Here is a 6,000-nt window from a genome sequence, read left to right on the forward strand (position 1 = left end):
GGGTCATCATTTCCCTCTATTACCTATATAAACCCCCCATAATCCAAAGTTATACTCACTCTTGTTTCAATATAAATCTAATATTTAGTGGCCTGCCTACAATTGTTCCTGAGTCCGTTTTTATTTAGTGAGAGTTGGGTAGAGCAGAGGCATCTCAGAGCAAGAGTTTCTGGAGAAGGGAAAGAGTCATGATTCATGGATATTATGAGGCTGTCAAGCCAATCACACTACCATGTTTATTTAAGTCCATTGAATTTTACGTTCATTATTATTCCGTGTGATGTTTATAATGAAGTCCATGAATACGTGCAATGACTTAGTGAATTATGATTAGATCATAATACAATGATCACTGATCTTTAAACATGTATTCTAAATATTCCTATTCGATGGATAGTCGAGACGAACATCGAATTATCCGGATTGAATAGCACTAGCTGATCTTACTTATACGACAAGTATAGCTGATCTTGTGGCTATTAGTGTGACGACACTAAGGACAGATAGTGGGTGCTTTTTGGAGAAAGAGTTCACTGAATTGATCCGTATGAATCCCTGAATGGTATTATACCTAAATGTCAATCAAGTTGATTCAAGTCACGGTTGTATAAGTGATCCATCGACGTGAGACACCACGGACATCTCGCGAGTGGACGACTACATTTTGACTATGACTTACGAGCTTCTAATCATGGGATTCAAATAAGTTATAGATCGGATGTAGTAAGAAGCTTACATAGATGATTGAGTGGTCAAGATTGGATCATCCGCCCTCGGTATAAGAGGAGATTGACTCGAGGAAGATGATGTAGCAAAATCCCTGGCCAGGGTGATGAGGATATTGGAGAAGGCATTCTCCAATGATCCCCGTTACGCATCAATACTAATCGAATGACAGATTTGGGTTTGATGATAAATCATATCTTAAGTCATTTGAGAGTCTCGCGCGGATGATGAATTATACGTACACACTAACCGATGACGGTAAAGGTTCCATGGGAGAGTTCGAGACTACTCGGTATCTTCTAGAGCACGAGGTGTAGCTTGGCACCCCACGTGCTGGAAACTTAACCTATCGATTGGGTTAAATCGATCCTTATTTAATTAATCTATATGTTGATATAGTTAATTAATAAGGTTGGTCAATAAATCTTATTGGGCCATTAAAGTTATTAACTAGAACGATACATGGGCCTAGAGGGTCACACGCACAAGGTCATAAGGGCATTGGTGGATATATTTTACATTGGAGGGTTTTTGAGAAAAACCTTAAGTGAAATATAAAGAGGGAAAGGGTCTCATTTGAAGCACCCATACAAGCTTAATTTGAGAGCCTCTCCCCTTTTCCACTCTCTTCTCCACTCATCCAAGGAAGAGTGTCTTCATGGTGAGGAGATCTTCTAGATTTTCAATAAGAGTTGAAGAAGAAGACGTGGAGATCCAAGCACCAAGTGATCACGTGGATACTTCTAGAGGTCGGACGCGTGAACGTCTTCAAGGTTTAAAACTTCTAAAAAAATATATTTTAAACTGAAAATTGACTAACTATTACTTTGCTATCTTAGGATCGACCCTTACTCTCCCTAGGCTAGCAAGGTTTAAAACTTAACCAATATATAATTATATGAAATCAAGAGAATCTATTCTACCCTGGAAAACAAGTTTTTGTTAATATAATGAAGTAAAATCTATAAAAATACCCAAATACACAGAAATAAGAATATTTGAAACTAAAAATACTAATTATTTTGGGCTTGATAACATGCACACATAATCACTGTAATACAAATAAACATAAAAAAATCATGATATGTTCTTTATAATTAGTATGTTATCATGTAGTGGATGTATTTTTTATATGAATAGTTACATGACTATATAAAACCAAAATATCTGGTTTTAGATATAGTGGCTTCAAGACTACTATGGATTGTTTCATTAAAAACTTCTCATAAGGAGAATACACTATATCTGCTCAATGCCTCATAAATAGTTACAAGATCAACCATCATCCTCATAAATAGTTTTCCTTCTATATAAAGATTAATGTATTTCAAGAAGATCCCATTAGTTACGACTACATGGTTTCATGCGGATACTTAAATTATATGTGATGTCATCCAAACTCACTTATTATTCCACATACATGGATATTTGAAGAAAAGTTTAACATCAATATCAAGAAATTAATTTATAATAATGGATTCAATGATTTTTAGATGTGCAGTTAGCTTGTAGGCCATTAAATTGCATCAGGCTAAACTAGATAGTTTATATATAATGGGGTTATGTCATAACACATTACATGTTCTTGACACTTCTTGTTGTATTTTAAAATAAATAACTGATGGCCTGGTCCTATGTTATGACTCATTACATGGTGTGGAAACTTTTTCTTGTAATAGTCTTAACTAAATCTGATTGGACTCTTTGTAAGGGGCCCATCATGGCCCCATATAAGGCCATGATGGGCACCAATTCTCGTCAGATCTGGAATTATTGTGTGGCAGTTAATTATGTTTTTAGGTCTCATCAAGAGAAGAGAGGGAGAGGGAGGAGAAGAGGAAAGAGGGGTGGGGAAGAAGAGGAAGACGAGAAGAGGGAGAAGTCAAGGAAAGAGACAAGGTGAAAGGGGGAATAGGGCGCAAGGGGGGGTGTCCACCCCAATCGATTTGTTCCGCCCGAATCAGTCTCTTGTTACATCAGTGTCATTTTGTCCCTTTATTTTTGCATCACTCTCCTCCAGGCACGCACTCACGCTGGTCACACACGATCGTGTGACTGTCTTGCCGTCCGCATTACTGAGTGCCGACAATGTTCATTTCCCACGTCAACTTGGACTTGCGGATCCGGTTGTCATGCGCAATCACACTGTCGCTTACTGGACATCATTGGCAAGTGTTACGGTATCTGTATGCTCGACGGTGTTGACCCACGCCTCAAATCGCTTGATCCTCCAGACGGCCCATGCGATCGACTTTGACGGCATCTGACCATCCTTGTAGCCTGCGGTATGTTCAAGCCATAGGACCATCTACAGCACCCGCTGATCCATTAAAGGCACCTTCCCTCGAGGTTGGCTGTACTGCCTGGCTGCAGAGGCCACACAACGTTGTGATCTCAACTATGCAAGATCTAGGAGGGGTAGTGGAAGCATTCCAATTGGCAATACCCCTTGCGTCAATCCAACCATCCGGACAATGCCATCATTGACTAATTAGTCGCCTTGGACGAAGTTTCCTGGACGACGCTACACCAGTGTGGTCCTACGCTGTCCCTCAACAAGTAAACGTAGGCAGCAACACAACATACCAGTGTGCGTCACCTTTACACTGTCCACCCCTTGGACTGTTTTAAAGCATTCCCACACACTACCGCTAATGTCAGCGCCGATGTGCATCGATTTTGATGCCCACCCACAAGTGGCATAGCTGCATTACAAGCCTGCGCCGTGTCCAACGTCGCCGCATCCGGTGGTCAATCTGTTGTTGCTGTCACACCAACACCCTCATTGTGGTTGGACTTGCCACACCACACATCCACCGTCTGCTCGGTGGTGTGTTTTCCTTTACTTCAAAGCCTGCTGCTTCCCCCAAGGCTGTCGTGCTGCCCGTTTCTGCTCGCTGTTGTTTGGTACTCCGGTCTACCATCACATCTCCCATATCGGGTTGGACCGATTGCTTGAGCTGACTCACCGCCGCACGCCTCACATCATCATCTTGCTCCTCACCTTCACTCTCCTCACACCCGCTCTAGTGATGCACCAACGCCGGCTGTTGAGCTACTTTTGTGCTACCTCCGGCACGCCTCCACTACTCCATGTCGCACCAATCCCGTGCCCTTGACGAAGACATTGACGATGAATGCCACCACCGAGGAGGTATGCCATTCCCTTAGCTCAACAATTATATTACGTCTTGCAGTAAATTTTTGGCTGCACTCCACCGTGCTCGGGTTAGTTTAAGAGAGAGAAAATTATCAAGAAAACTACAATTTGAGCAAATTCCCAAGTACGGGTTGAGCCCGTTCGTTATGTGCACGCTCCTATGGAATTATTCCGTTCGGTGCTGTAGTTGTAGTCGTCACTCCGACGAGGGTCAGAAGGTCACCATCATCATCATCAGTCGCCCGGCATGGAGCTCTGGACTCGACAAATTTCCCACAAGTCGGACCTGCACGTACATTCCACCTAGGTCATTTTCACTCACGTAGTTACATTCCCGTTAGGGAATTTACCCGCCGGACGATGTCCTTGACGACGTCCGACATCAAAATTTTGGCCTTTTGAAGTACCCTCGTGATCAAGTTGGATCTCCACTTCTTGAAAATCTTAAACATCTTCTAACCATGAAGACTCTCTTCTTGGTTGAGTGAAGGGATCAAAATGGAGAAAAGGGGGGACTCCCAGCTTTGGCTGGCCTAGGTGCCTAAGATGGTTGAGCTGTCCCCTATTTATATTTTACTTAAGAAATTTCTCAAAACTCTATCAAGTAAAACAATATTCACCAATGCCCTTATGTTCTTATGTGTGTGACCCTCTAGGCCCATGTATCACCCTACTATTCCCTTTAGTGGGCCAATAAAAAATATTACCCAACCTTATTCATTAACTACGTCAACATATAGGCTAATAAACTAAGGATATATTTAAACAAATTGATAGGTTAAGTTTCCAGCCCATGAGGTGCCAAGCTACACCCCATGCTATCGAAGATATCAAGTTGTGTTCAAACTCTGTCACCGAACCTTTACCCTCATCATTTATCTTCAATGTTCTGGGATTTTCTGCATCGTCTTCCATGAGTCAATCTCCTCTTATACAAAGGGTGGATGATCCTATCTTGACCACTCAATCCTCTCCACGAGCTTCTTACTACAGTGGATTTATGGCTTGTTTGAATCTCGTGTTTAGAGACTCGTAAGTCATAGTCAAAATATAATTTTCCATCCATGAGAATTCCTTGGTGGCTCAGGTCAATGGATCATTTATATTACCATACCATGAATCAACTTGATTTACGCTTAAGTATAATACCATTTCTGAAGTTTTTAGATCAATTTCATGAACTCTTTCTCCAAAGAGCCCCGCTATAAGTCCTAAGTGTCAGCACACTAACAACCACATGATCAACTATGATGATCATATCAGTAGGATTAGCAAGTGCCATTCTAAACAAATAGTTTGATGTCCATCTCGACTATCTATCTAGTATAAATATTTAGAATACAAGTGATAACTGTATTATTATCTCATCAGAAATCACTAGGTGATTGTACATGCTCATGAACTTCATTATAAACATTACACTGTAATAATAATGAATAAATATTTTATTCAATGAACTTAACTAAAACACGGCGGTGTGATTTGGCTTGAAGGCCACATAATATCCATCAGAAATCAACTATTCTTAGTTAATACTGTGACCGAATCTAGGTGATGCAGTCTCGGACATCGTCCGGTCGTCACCGAGTATGATGGCTCAGTGGCGATAAATGATAAGTATCGGGTAACGGCGTTGTCGTCATCCGACGGTACCCTAACGGGTATGTAACTACTTAGCAATGAATGACCTATGTATCGTACTTGTAGGCTTCGACTCGTGGGCGACGCCGAGCTCCTAGCTTGGACGGGTCGCCAAGTGATGGCGATAGTGGCCTCTCAAACCTCGTCGGAGCGATGAGGACGTCTACGGCCGAACAGACTCTATCCATTGGGCTCGCACGTAGCGGACGTACCCGTCCGTACAGGTAAGACAATGAATGATGTAGTTTTCTCTCGTTTAACCTCACTCACCTACCTAGCCCGAGTGCAGTAGAGTCGAAAAAAATACAATACAAGTGGTAAATAAATGAGCGACAGGGAGTACTGTGTACCTCGACGGCGTGGCTTGTAGTGCGGTGATTTGTTGACGGTCGGCGGTTGGAGTGGGTTCAATGAAGGGCGCCGGAGAGATCACAGCAGCTTGACGTGCAGCGAATGGTGCGGAGCTTTCGTAA

This window comes from Wolffia australiana, chromosome 4 (assembly GCF_029677425.1).
Source record: "Wolffia australiana isolate 7733 chromosome 4, ASM2967742v1".
Classification (NCBI taxonomy): domain Eukaryota; kingdom Viridiplantae; phylum Streptophyta; class Magnoliopsida; order Alismatales; family Araceae; genus Wolffia; species Wolffia australiana.